We start from the raw sequence: 12710 nt of genomic DNA on the forward strand, positions 1-12710 counted from the left end.
ACTTCACATTTTTTTATGGACAGGGCATAACAAGTGCGCTATTTTTACTGACTGTCCTGGAATTTCTGGCTGAGATAAAAAGGATTATACTTTTTGGCCATGTACATTTCATATCAATGTTCTTTCTCTCAGTGAAAAGATACAAAAATGTACTGAAGTCAATATTTGTAGAACTTTATTAGACCTGGGGTCCATTAACTTTGCAAGATTATCGTGAACGACCATTCTTATGTACACTCATTTCACAATAATCTTTCAAACTAAACAGGCTCGATGAATGAGCAAAAGCCTCGTTCGTTGGGTGAAATGATCTTCTGTGCTTCATGCGATGATCATAGTTCTTGGCAGCACATCATCCATCCTGTATAAATAGGACCTGTGCTGCTGAGAACAATAATAAATTATGCACCCTTAACAATCTATGACAGATTTTTGGGTGCTCATCATTAAACATGGTCTGCCTTGTAAATAGGCTTTTAAACGACCATTAAATGGTAAATATTTAGTATTTCATTAGGGACATCTTCAATTTATTATGTTCCCTAATGATCTACTTATTACTTATGCACAATGGACACAAGAAATTTTCTATGGATCGGAAGGAGAACATATAAAAATGAGACTACATCATTCGAATATTCCTGCTCATACCTTTCCCATTAGCATACCTGGTTATACAATCTGATGGCAGCTTTATAGATTTCTAGAAATGGCAGCATGCTTGGTTATCTGAATTACAAGTAGACTGCACTCTGGATGCGTTATCTAATTCTTATCACTAGCAAATCACTACTTCTAATGTATTTTTATGTCAGTCTCTGGGTTAATGACATTGAGTCACTTGGTGTCTGTTTACCGTCATTGTTTGTATTTTAGTCTATGTCTGCCTGTCCCCTACTTTCTGTCTTTCCTGATGCCTATTTGCCTTTTCTGTGTGTATTTCTCCTGAGCCATAGATTTGTGTATGATCTCTGTTCCTAACATGCCTTCCAGTGCTATCATGTGCTTTTTAGTCTCCGGCAAACCAGTATATGATCATATAATTCCTACCATAGTCTACTAACATTATGAATGTGAAATTCTCAAATGTTATATTATCTTTTTATAAGGAGCGTCCCTATATTGCTTGAGTCTTGATTAGAGGCAGACTGATGCTGCTCAGTAAATCAGAAGGGCAGAATCCCTCAAGTGAGTGCCGCTCTCCTTGAATTTGGAGACAGGCTGAATAGACTTTGAGCTTCTGCTTCTTTGTTTTAGTCTGTTTCTTTGACTTCTTTGTTTTATTTTGATGCCAATAAATCATTCACATTTTGTCTGTGATGTGACCTCTTGGTATCGACCCTGTGTGACAACCCTTCTTACTGCCAGCTTGCTCCACCAGTCATCAGCTGGCTCTGTGGCGCCCACCCCAGGGCTTCCTGTGTAAGTCCAGATCCCTGTAGAGTAGTGATGGGCAGTCCGGCTCCTTTTAGTGATCTGTCTCTCTTGGCTCCACTCACAAAGAGGAGCCAGCTTTTTTGGATCCTAAATGGATCCCTATTAAATATGTGTTCACAATATGTTAACACATATTTAAAACTACATAGATGTGGTCGAAACCCTGCCCACCTATGGCTGAAACACCGTCTACTTGCAGTCAGACAACTAAATTGATGAATGGGAGGAGTTTGGGTCATGTGGGTGGAGTTACGTCCGCTGAACACCGGAATTTAACGTCCAGGGACTACCCTTCAGAGAATTCAGTGGCTCTCACTGGGCTGCCGGCCCATCGCTTCAGTAGAGAGGTTAAAGGATGAAGAACAGGAGAGCCCCTTGGATCTATTCAGCAGCGTGGCTTGCACTATTGCTGATTGCTCTGTGCACATCAGAAGCATAGTCTGCCGGTCTAAACGGTTTATTAAACGACCACTATTCGGAAAGCATGTAGCCTATCGGTGGTCGTGTAACGCCAGAAGTTAGCCACCATAAGCAAACTAACATTTGCTGCAAGTATTTCACCCATGTCTGTGTGAATCTATGCGGAATATCTTTCCTAGCATCCACATCCATCCTAACGTATATAAATATGAGTTTAAGAATTTGGACACACATTACGCCTACTTTAGTTACAGTATTTAAGAAGCAAATATTAACAAATGACGTTAAATCTCTTGTTAATGGTTTACATGCAGTAATGTTTAATATACTGTATGGGTCTAAACTGCATAAAGTTCCATCTATGAATGCAGGAAATAAATAAGTGAAAAAACAATACTTCGCATATCCTTAATTATCATGATTGTCACTATCATGATTGTCACAGTAATGCTACACAAAAGAATATGGTTGTCGGTAGCTCATCATCCTGTGTAAACAGTACTTGAGCTGCCGAAAACAATCACAGCCTATGTCTCATGAACGCGCTATTACAGATAATTCACTTTGCATTGTAGGAGCGGCTCGCCTGTATAAACTGGCTGCCAATCAGCAAACAAGTTTCTAATCAGCAGTCATTATAAGTGCCACCAGTCAATGGACCTTTAGTTCAAGTTCAACCAAATGGAACTTGGTTCACGAGAGAGCTCCTGGCAACCTAAGTATAGTATGGTACAACTGCAGGAGCTGCTTCGATTGTGTCCATATTACAAAAGTCTAAAAGTAGTTTTCAATTAAAACTGGCTAAATACTTTAACTTTTTGGCCAAATATTAACTTAGCCAACAACTGATCCACTCAACACCACCATAATTATGCCTACTTACGAGCATGTTTTTTTCAATGGTAGAGCCTATCAGAAATCACAAAGAGATCATAAATACCCGAGCCATCATTTACCTAACATACCTCATACTTATTACAGCATTGGCTGAAATGAATGGCGTCAGCTGAGTTTTGCCTAATGTATAATAGATAGAGAATTTTATGTGTATTGGCTAACTGACTGCAATAGTGTCGCACACATGGGGTAGGAGGATGGTTTCCCCGTACACTACAATCTATAGGGGTACAAAGTTTCACCTTACCGCCCCTTCCCCAGGCCACCTGCGCTGTGATGTCATCGGCGCCTGCATGCGCACAGCGAGTGTCGGCCTAGAGCTTCTAATGCAGGTAAGAGGAGCTTCTCATTAGCTGCTGCGCTCTGTATTGGCAGCCACCAAGATAGCAAATCTCAGCATAATGGCGCGAGCTGTCATCTCAGTCACTGCCTAAGCAGAGTGCACAAGCTGATGACAAACTTCACTGCTGCACTCTGCAAAAGAGCAAGCAACATGACAAAAGGTTAGAATTTATGTAATGAATGGATGAATCAAGTGCAGTGAATACTTTCTTCATTGATTACTAAGAGCTCCTTTTACATTTTTATACTTTTCGATCCCTATCTGAGCTTCAGGTTAGGAATTGGTTAAGGGTTAGGCTTAGGCTTAGGCTCAGATAAGGTTTAAGGTTAGGGCTAAGGAATGGATTAAAGGTACCTCAAGGCTCAGTCCTTGGCCCCCTTCTCTTCTCTCTCTACATAGCCATCTTTACCCTGATGACACACAACTATACACGTCATTCCCTGACCTTACCCCCGCTGTACTACAGAATACCAGTGGCTGTCTGTTCGCAGTCTCCAACATCATGTCCGCCCTCTATCTGAAACTCAACCTCTCCAAAACGAACTTCTTCTGCTCCCGCCATCTACTAACCTCCCTAAATCTGACATTTCCCTCTCTGTGGGTGGCACCATAATAACACCCTGGCAGCAGGCGCGCTGTCTGGGTGTTATGTTTGACTCTGATCTCTCCTTCACATCCCATATACAATCTCTTGCCCACTCATGCCGCTTACACCTAAAGAACATCTCTAGAATCCGCCCTTTTCTCACCATGGAAACAACAAAAACCCTCACTGTCGCCCTGATTCACTCCCGCCTGGACTACTGTAACGCTCTATTAATTGGCCTCCCCCTCACTCGACTTTCCCCTCTCCAGTCTATCCTTAAAGCGGCAGCCAGGGTTGTCCATCTGGCTAATCGTTACTCAGATGCATCTGCTCTTTGCCAGTCGTTACACTGGCTGCCCATTCATTATAGGATACAATTCAAAGTACTTGTTTTCACCCACAAAGCTCTCCACAGTGCAGCACCCCCATACATCTCCTCCCTCATTTCGGTCTATCGGCCTAACAGACCACTGCGCTCTGCAAATGACTTTCGACTAACCTCTGTACTAATCTGTACCTCCCACTCTCGTCTCCAAGGCTTCTCCCGTGCTGCGCCAATCCTCTGGAATGCTCTACCCCAAGATATTTGGACCATCCACAATTTGCAAAGTTTTAGGCGCTCCCTCAAAACACATTTGTTCAGAGAGGCCTACCACGGTCACTAATCAAAGTCATGTTATGTCTAAGGCTATGTGCACACGTTGCAGATTATTTGCATTTTTTTAGCGTTTTTGCACTATAAAAACGCTATAAAACAGCAAATAATCTGCATACATTAAGCATCCTATCATTTTTAATGAAATCCGCAATTTCTGTGCACATGATGTGCGTTTTTCCGCATGAAAAACGCATTGCGAAAAAATAATGAACCTGCTCATTAATTTTGAGTTTTTTTCGCGGTTTTCCCACTGTCTAATGCATTGCGAAATGTCTGGGAAATACCGCGCAAAAACCGCGTAAAAAACGCGCAAAAAATGCATACGGATTTCATGCGGAAATCTGGCAGAAATGTCCGGATTTCCACAGGAATTTTCTGCATGAATTCCTGAACGTGTGCACATAGCCTAAGGTCATGTTCACACTATGCGGTTTTTACTGCGGAACCGCGGCGATTTTGCCGCTGCGGGTCCGCAGCTGTTTTCCATGCAGGGTACAGTACAATGTTACCCTATGAAAAACAGAAACCGCAGTGCACATGATGCGGAAAAACCCGAAAAAAACCGCGCTGAATTGCTGCGGAAAAAAAGAAGGACCATGTCACTACTTTGTGCAGAATCGCAGCGATTCTGCACCCATAGAGATGCATTGATCCGCTTACTTCCCGCATGGGGCTGTGCCCACCATGCGGGAAGTAATGCGGATAATGTGCGGGTTATACCCGGGGTGGAGGAGAGGAGACTCTCCTCCAGGCCCCGGGAACCATATTTGTATTAAAAAAAAAGAATTAAAATAAAAAATCATGATATACTCACCTCTGAAGTCTCAGCGCTGCACGCGGCAGTCCGGTCTCAGGTTTGCTATGCGACCAGGACCTTCGGTGACGTCGCGGTCACATGACCGTGACATCACCGAAGGTCCTGGTCGCACAGCATCTTTGGAACCGGACCGCCGCCTGCAGCGCCGAGGAGATCGGGACATCAGAGGGTGAGTATACCATGATTTTATTATTTTTAACACTACTATTGATGCTGCATATTGCTGCATATGCAGCATCAGTAGTAGGGGTAAAATCCCGCAGCGGAACCTGCAGCGGAACCCGCAGGACAAACCGCGATAAATCTGCAGAGATAACCGCAGCGGGTTTGCCCTGCAGATTTATCAAATCCGCTGCGGGAGAACCCGCAGGATAAAAAGGAACGTGTGAATGTGGCCTAAGGCTGCCATCACACTAGCAGTATTTGGTCAGTATTTTACATCAGTATTTCTCAGCCAAAACCAGGAGTGGGTGATAAATGCAGAAGTGGTGCATATGTTTCTGTTATACTTTTCCTCTATTTGTTCCTCTCCTGGTTTTGGCTTACAAATACTGATGTGAAATACTGACCAAATACTGATAGTGTGACGGCAGCCTAAGTGTGTGTGTAGCCCATTCACTATCTCCATCTATCCCCCACCCCTTGAAGATGGCTGGACCATCATTGTAAATACATCATTGTACATACACACCTGTACTTTGTATTTCCCCAACTCATTGTAGATTGTAAGCTCTCACGAGCAGGGTCGTCTTATTTCGCTTTAATTATTGTATTGTTAACATTGTTACTTATGACTGTTGTGTTTGAAACTGTTAGGCCGGCCTCACACTCAGCGTTGAAAAATATGGTCCGTATATTACGGCCGTAATACGCTGAAAAGTCCCCAAAATAGTGGTCCATAGCTCCTCCGTAGGCAGGGTGTGTCACCGTATTATGCGCATGGCATCCTCCGTATGTAATCCGTATGGCATCCCTACTGCGTGTTTTTCTCACATGCTTGCAAAACCGACATAGGAACATACAAGGGATCCATGTGTAAAAAAAAAAAAAAAACATATATACTGTCTATATATATATATATATATATATATATATATATATATATATGTCAGTAGACACATATATGTATATATATTATTACTTCATGCAGCGCTAGATCGCTTTAAAGCTATACAGTAAACCATCTCATATCCCCCTTTTTTTGCATATTCCACACTACTAACATTAGTAGTGTGGGATATGCAAAAAAAAAAAAGGTGATATGAGATGGTTTACTGTATGTAAACCAGGTCTCATATCATGTCGGGTTTAGGAAGAAGATAGCAAAAGCCGGCAACTGAATTATCGGCTTTAAAGCTATCTCGCGCTGGAATAAATATTAATATATATACATATATGTGTCTCCCTGACATATATATATATATATATATATATATATATATATATATACCTATTCTATGTGTACACATTTATTCTACCTATTCTACTGTAAGCTGTCAGTGTGATTTTACTGTACACCGCAATGAATTACCGGCTTTTCTCTCTAACACCGCTGCGTATTTCTCGCAAGTCACACTGCTGGTCCGTGTGTAATCCATATTTTTCAGGCTTACATACACTTTCATTGGCGTATTTCTTGCGCAGTACGGTGACAAACGCAGCATGCTGCGATTTTCTACCGCCGTAGAAAGCCGTATAATACTGATCGGTAAAATACGGCAGATAGGAGCAGGGGCATAGAGAATAATTGGGACGTTTGTTTTGCGAGTTTTACGGACGTATTTTCTGCGCTCTTACGTCCGTAAAACTCGCTAGTGTGAGGCCGGCCTTAAACTGTAAAGTGCTGTGGAATATGTTCGCGCTATATAAATAAAGATTATTATTATTATTATTATTATTATTAAGGATGGGTTTGGCTAAGTTTTAAAAAAATAACATATAACTGTTTATTTTTTAGATTTTACCAAAAAGCAGAATAAAATCAGTAAGTCAAAGTGCAACTTATAGTTACATTAGTATGAAGGGCAGCACGATTGCTCAGTGGATAGCACTGTAGCACTGGAGTCCTGGGTTCAAATCCCACCAAGGACTACATCTGCAAAGAGTTTGTATGTTCTCCCCGTGTTTGCGTGGGTTTCCTCCGGGTTCTCCGGTTTCCTCCCACATTCCAAAGGATATACTAATAGGGAATCTTTGAGCCCCAATGGGGACAGTGATGATAATGTCTGTAAAGCGCTGTGGAATTAATGGCGTTATATAAGTGAGTAAAATAAATAAATATTTTCCTTAAAAATGACAATTCTGGACTGGTGCAAGGCATTATGGGAGCGCTAATGATTCAAGGGTTAAGGAGGTGAAATTACTTGGCGTGCCACGGGTGCTGGCCCTCGCCATGCCACCGTCTGACTCCACAGATATCTTCATCTCCTTCCTAAACCCCAGTTACTTGTTATCAGTGAGAGCACCTTGGAAGTACAATAGTTTACATATTTTATGAATCCTTAAAGAACTAACTCGACTTATATAACAAGAGCAGATCACAAGCAGCCAGTGACTTACATCATGCCTTAGGCTTCTTTCACACTTCCGTTTTTAGAATCTGCACGGGATCCGTCAAAATGTTGAAATGACGAATCCTGTACAGATTGTAAAAAACGGGTGCACTGGGCTCGTTTTTCTGATGGACCCGTCGAGGCTATGTGCACCTGTTGTGTATGCATACAAAACACAACCCAGGTTTAAAAATAATTAAAAAAATAAAAAATTGCAATATTCTTACCTTCCGGTGTCCCGCACAGCGTTACCGATGCTCGCGATGCTTCCGGGAGCTAGCGTTCCCAGTAATGCCTTGTGTGCAATGATCTCTGATGACGTAGTGGTCTCGCGAGACCGCAATATCATCGGGTTATTTCGCTATGCATTACTAGGAACGCTAGCTGCCGGGAGCATCGGTAACGCTGTGCGGGACGCTGGAAGGTAAGAATATTGCGATTTTTATTTTATTTTATTTTTTTATTTTTAACACTATATCTTGTTACTATTGATGCTGCATAGGCAGCATCAATAGTAAAAAGAGAGAGCAAGCGAGAGAGAATTTCCCTGATGGGAAATTCTTCCACGCGTGCCCAGTTTTAAAAGACGGAACCAGTCTCTGGATTCCTGCTTTTCACAGTCAGCGATGGATCGCTGAGCGATTTTCCAACGTGCAGAAAAAACGTTCCTCTGAACGTTTTCTTCGCCCGATGGACAGCAGTTTTCCGATGGATCCAGTGCACGACGGATAAAACGGATGGCCATCCATCACAATCCGTCACTAATACAAGTCTATGGGAAAAAACTGGATCCAGTAGAAAAATTTGCTGGATCGTGTTTTTCCAAAAATCGGTGGATTTCGATGGGAGCTAAAAGACGGAAGTGTGAAAGAGGCCTTATTGGGAGACCATCATGTTCCAGAATCCCTCCAGCAAAGAAAATGTCTTTCTCACGGAAAAGAAAGTTCTAATACTCCTCCAAGATGCAGATTAACAGCGTATAATACACCTCATTTAGCAGTCACAAAGAGAGTGACTTAATTGGTTGCCATCCAAACATCACACCCAGATTAATCTTTTTACTTTACAACCAGGAGAGGCCTATTACAGTTTATGATAGAAATACATATTTACTGGCCGTATAAGTGCACTGAACTCATTATGACTGCGTGACCTGCGTGACTAATGGCCAGCCATTCATAGTTTACAACTGCTCCTCCATCTAATGGCTAGTGGATGTGACTTCATATAATAGGACTGTAAACATTAAGCCTGGTGTAAGGAGCTCGGCTTCTGATCCAGCAGATTATTCCTATAGCTGATCTATTCAACCTCTTAAGCTGTACACACAAACGTATGGAGTCATAGTGTGATTACCAGGGATAACCAAGTCACGGCTAATGCTGCCATTGTGAGAGCAAAATACCCTCAATTAATATCTGCACCCAAAATTGGCAAAGGTACATAGCTTGTATTTTCTGTGAACTTTCCTACACCAGCTTCTGTAAGATTGTCTGTCTGTCTATCTATCTATCTATCTATCTATCTATCTATCTATCTATCTATCTATCTATCTATCTATCTATCTATCTATCTATCTATCTCTATCCCAGATCTATCAATTTATCTATCTATCTTTCTATCTATCCCATATCTATCTGTCTATCTATCTATCCCATATCTATCTATCTATCCCATATCTATCTATCCCATATCTATCTATCTATCTATCTATCTATCTATCTATCTATCTATCTATCTATCTATCTATCTATCCCATATCTATCTATCTATCCCATAGCTATCAATTTATCTATCTATCCATCAGTCTATCTTTCCCATATGTATGTATCTATCTGTCTATCTATCTATCTATCTATCTATCTATCTATCTATCCCATATCTGTTTATCTATCCCATGTCTGTCTATCTATCTATCTATCTATCTATCTATCTATCTATCTATCTATCTATCTATCTATCTATCTATTCCACATCTATCTATTTTTCTCATATCTATCCGTCTATCTATCCGTCTATCTATCTATCTATCCGTCTATCTATCTATCCATCTATCTATCGATCTATCTATTTTTCTCATATCTATCTATCTATCTATCCATCTATCTATTTTCTCATTTCTATCTATCTATCTATCTATCTATCCGTCTATCTATCTATCTATCTATCCATCTATCTATCGATCTATCTATTTTTCTCATTTCTATCTATCTATCTATCTATCTATCTATCCGTCTATCTATCTATCTATCTATCTATCTATCTATCTATCTATCTATCTATCTATCCATCTATCTATCGATCTATCTATTTTTCTCATTTCTATCTATCCATCTATCTATCTATCTATCTATCTATTGTAGATTCTGAGCCCTAGTGGGGGCAGAGACCGATATGAGTTATGACAATCTGTATGCTGCACTGTGGAACATGTTGATGTTCTATAAATTAATAAAATAGGTTAAGTCGGCGTGTAATATCTCTACCTCATTTCCATTCACATGATTGACTGCCTGCAGCATCATCTGGTGATATAACCTTGTTTCCTTGGGTGTTGTGGGAACCGCTGGGCAGTCATTTAAAAAGTATTAGATGGCACCCATGAATGGGCAATTATTTTATCTCTCCAATTGTGCACACATGCTTCTAACAGCCCTTTGTTGTTTATGGTAATATGGTAGTTATACTTTAAGAGTATTTCCATGCAACGTCCCCTGCGATAATAGCTGATTGGGGCCACTTCATTCTGAGAAGGGTTTTCTAGGCTTTAGGATAATCTCATTCTTTAGCTGATATTGCTTTGGGCAGCGTTAGACCACATTCACACATCTCTTTCCAATTTTATATCCATCAAAAACAGTTTTTCGCCCATGTGTCATTTGTTTTACATACGTTTTTCCCAACCATTTTGCATCCATTTTTTTCTCATACATTTTTAAAATCTGAAGGTGATCAGCTGCTTGAACTTATTTTTCCCGTTGACACTTAACAATGTATCCAAGCATCAGATTGAAAACTGGAAAAACGATGTTTCCCGTTTTTCATCCGTTTTTGACGGTTTCCCATAGTCTGGAGTGGCCGAGTGTCAGCCAGGAAAACAGATGAGAATAGCGGGTGCTTTGAGATTAACGGAACAGACACATGGATCCATTCTAAAAAAAAGATCTGTGGATGGTTCTAAGAAATCCTGTGGCCCTGATCAAGATTTTTGGTGAACAGTGCGATTGAGAAAAATGCGCCATATTTATTATGAAGAGTGCAAATATTAATCAGTTTGGTGCATCTTTCAGCTGCCGTGCGCCATCAGTGACCAAATTAAATTTAGTTTCTAATTTACTTCACTTTGTGGCATAAATTATAATGAATATAATATAAATTATAATGAATATTATAATTATTGAATTATAATGAATTTGTCTGCTACACTCGGCCACATCCCGTACTCACCAAGATTTGACCATTTTTCAAAATGTTGGGTTAAAAAACGCCAAAAGTGGCAACATTTTTGATCAACTGAAAGTTGTGCAAAAATTTGGTAATGTTTCTGGCAAAAACTATATGATGAATTGGGGACTACGGGTCAGTGTACTCACGGTCTTAAAAACAGAAAGCACACGGATGAGAAAGAGGGGGTGTGAATGGAGCCTTACAATCAGATGAAGATGATCACAGTCAATGGGGTCCTAAAATCAACTACGGGGTTCAATTAACTGACATGATCACCTAAACGAAGCACAGGTACATGGGAACTTGAGCTGAACACTTTCTATAACTCGGATACAGGACGTGGAACACTGCAATTAAAAAACACGTGTAACTAACAAGTTATCAAATAATTATTCTCCTAAGCATGGAAGGTATGTGTGAGTACTTCCGTGCAATGTGCCTGTCACGGCGGAATACACCCTTTATATTTACTTTGCAGGTCGTGACTGAGGCTTTGGAGAATGAAGTGTCAGCTGTTCTCACACAAGTGGAAGATTAGTCGCTGCCGTATTTGTAGCGGAGAGAATGCACATGTGATGTATGAATACGGCGCAAATCATCGCCAAAACTATTGCGTAAAAGAGGCGAAAAGTGACGTTTACACATTTCTTAAAAATACATCTGAATATTGCATTGTATTTGACAAATCTTCCTCCTCAGTCAGTGAGAACTTTATAATAAGCTGTGATTCACCCCAACCCTAAAGCTGGGTCACACATTCACTATTTGGGGCAGTTTTTGGTGCAGTGTTTTAGCAATAGGTAGATACAAAAGTAATATGGAAATATTAGAGAAGGACTTACGCTATTCCTTATGTTGGATCCACTTCTGGCTTTGTGCATCAAACCTCACATCTCCAACTTCATTCCACCCTAATGGCGCTTGTTGGATTGACGCTTTGCAGAATCTCACCTTTTCACGACGCAGGTTGTCGCTTGTCCGTCACTTCTCTAGAGACTCGGTGTGTCAGTCAGTGAGCAGCAGACACACACCCCGGCTGTTGCTGAGCATTCCTGTAACTGTGGGAAAACCTCCTCCTCCGTGACAGTGCAATGTCTACGCTCCTGCTGATCACTCATTTTTTGGCTGAGCCCGTTCATATCATTTTCTCATGGTATTTTTTCCCAAAAATCGAAGTGTTTCTAGATTTCTTCCTATCCCTAGTATTTATGTCAGGGAACAGGTTCATCAACTATACAGTGACTGACAGGATGTGTCCTATTTTGCAGCAGCACTCTTCTCTTGTCCATCCCCACCCTTAGCCTGGAGAGCTGAGCTGTTTATTCCATGACAGAAATAGATTATTTTTCTTCCAGTCGTTGCTGGTGTCTTCAAACAAAAAAGTAGCAAGACCGGCACTTTAGATTTCGACCACAGTGCAAAATTCTGTATTTTACAGGGGTGGTGCTCAGTATGAAAACGAGAGGAAATGGTCCAAATACCCTTAAGAGAGAGATAATATCATGTGGCACTTTATTTTGGTTATTTAGTATTTATTATGCGTTTTGTTATAT

At 40.8% G+C, this 12710-nt stretch overlaps 1 protein-coding gene across 2 annotated transcripts in view; it reads right to left on the reverse strand.

Moving 5' to 3' along the window:
- Positions 1 to 12461, reverse strand: part of PLEKHG7 (pleckstrin homology and RhoGEF domain containing G7) — a 118122-nt gene extending 105661 nt beyond the window's left edge. Inside the window, exon 1 of one of the 2 annotated variants that reach the window (XM_069764365.1) lies at positions 12000 to 12461. The gene's annotated coding sequence lies outside the window, so the exon portion shown is untranslated. The remainder of the gene's footprint in view (positions 1 to 11999) is intronic. The other variant, XM_069764366.1, reaches the window with a different exon arrangement.
- Positions 12462 to 12710: the final 249 nt, after the last annotated feature.

The sequence above is a fragment of the Ranitomeya imitator genome, chromosome 4, assembly GCF_032444005.1.
Source record: "Ranitomeya imitator isolate aRanImi1 chromosome 4, aRanImi1.pri, whole genome shotgun sequence".
Taxonomy (NCBI): Eukaryota; Metazoa; Chordata; class Amphibia; order Anura; family Dendrobatidae; genus Ranitomeya; species Ranitomeya imitator.